Below are 1,453 nucleotides of genomic sequence, written 5' to 3' on the forward strand. Positions count from 1 at the left end.
GGATCTTGGCTTTTTTAAAAGGGATTCAGCATTCGGGGAATTCCAAGATGCAGGATAGAGACGCATTCGGGGTGGGCTAAAGACCTCAAGGGATCCCACTCTGACATTTGGAAATCTCTCCTCTCCTAGGGCTCCCTTCTGGCTAGCCTAAGGGAGGAGGGAGGGGTGGGGCTGGCTGCCCTGGCGTTGGGAGATGGGGGCCACATGGGGAGAGAACGGGGTGTCAAGGGGCCATGGCGATCCAGCCGAGGATGAGGAGGGAACCACCATACGGGGCTGCCTTGGTCAGGATCGGGTCCCCTGTCACGGCGTGGTAATACAGGGCGCCAGAGAACATCCCCATGCCCAGAGACAGGATGCTGCCGGCCATCATGGGATAGCGGCAGTGGGGCACAGCCAGGAGGGCCAGGCTGTGGAGGAAGTGGTATTTGTTGGCCATCTCGTAGAGCTCTTTCAAGTCGTCATCTCGGTCGCTGCGACGGAAATCGTGAGCCCCATAGGCGGCCGCCCCGACGGCTGCAGCCCCGCTCAGCGCAACAAGCCGTCAGAAAAACGCCCCGGCGCCCGACATATCAATTATATTTCTAACATTGTCCTTCATCTGTCTACCAGGTAGAAATCCAGTTTGGTTCTTTCCAATCTCCTCTCCAAATACATTTTTAAGTCTATTGGCCAATATACTGGCAAATAATTTGTAATCATTATTTAGGAGCGAGATTGGCCTATAATTTTTCACCTGCCTTATGTCCGTGTCTTGTTTGGGAATTAGTGCACTATGGGCTTCTTTCCAAGTAATATATTTTCTTTTTTTAAGAGGAAAAACACATTGGTTTAAAACATTATATATTTCCAGCCTGATGTGTTGTTGTTTTTGAAGCCAAATTCAATGGAAATGCATTGTTTGAAGAGTGAATAGATGTATATGCAGAATATGTAAACGTGCACTGTGAAAGCTTTGTAATATTACTTTTGTGATTTTGGGTAAAATTGATGGATGAAGAAAGTGTTGAACTAAAAGCAAACTGTGTGCTTAACTTGTGTTTGTATCTTTTCGTTTCTAAAGGGACCTTTACAAATTGAATTTAAAATAAACAAGCAAACTCCAAAATTAAAAAAAAATATAGAAAAAATAATATTGGTTGGAGCTTTTCTCTGCTTCCTCTAGCTACTCTCCCACAATATATACTGCCGGGGAGGACAAAGCATATGCACAGCTTTGCCACCCATCTCTCAATATGCCCTATACATTTTACTTCTGGTTGGGCTGGAGCTGGCATTTTTCTGATGTCTGCACGTTCTGTCATTGTTGCCTCAAAGCCAATAATATTTATGCTTTAAAAATGCAGAGGAAAAGAACGATAATAGTTATTTTATATGGGTACATGGACAAAGTCTTGTTTGCTAAGGCAAGTAAAAATTGCACAAAAGAAGAAAAGGTAATTCCACCACACTT

General features: G+C 44.6%; 1 pseudogene across 1 annotated transcript; it reads right to left on the reverse strand.

Moving 5' to 3' along the window:
* Positions 1-223: 223 nt before the first annotated feature.
* LOC310697848 (transmembrane protein 256 homolog) lies at positions 224-571 on the reverse strand (annotated as a pseudogene). The gene has a single exon. The product of its transcript is annotated as a transmembrane protein 256 homolog (transcript).
* Between the last annotated feature and the right edge of the window lie 882 nt (positions 572-1,453).

Source organism: Podarcis liolepis, assembly GCF_965112155.1.
Source record: "Podarcis liolepis genome assembly, chromosome: W".
Taxonomy (NCBI): domain Eukaryota; kingdom Metazoa; phylum Chordata; class Lepidosauria; order Squamata; family Lacertidae; genus Podarcis; species Podarcis liolepis.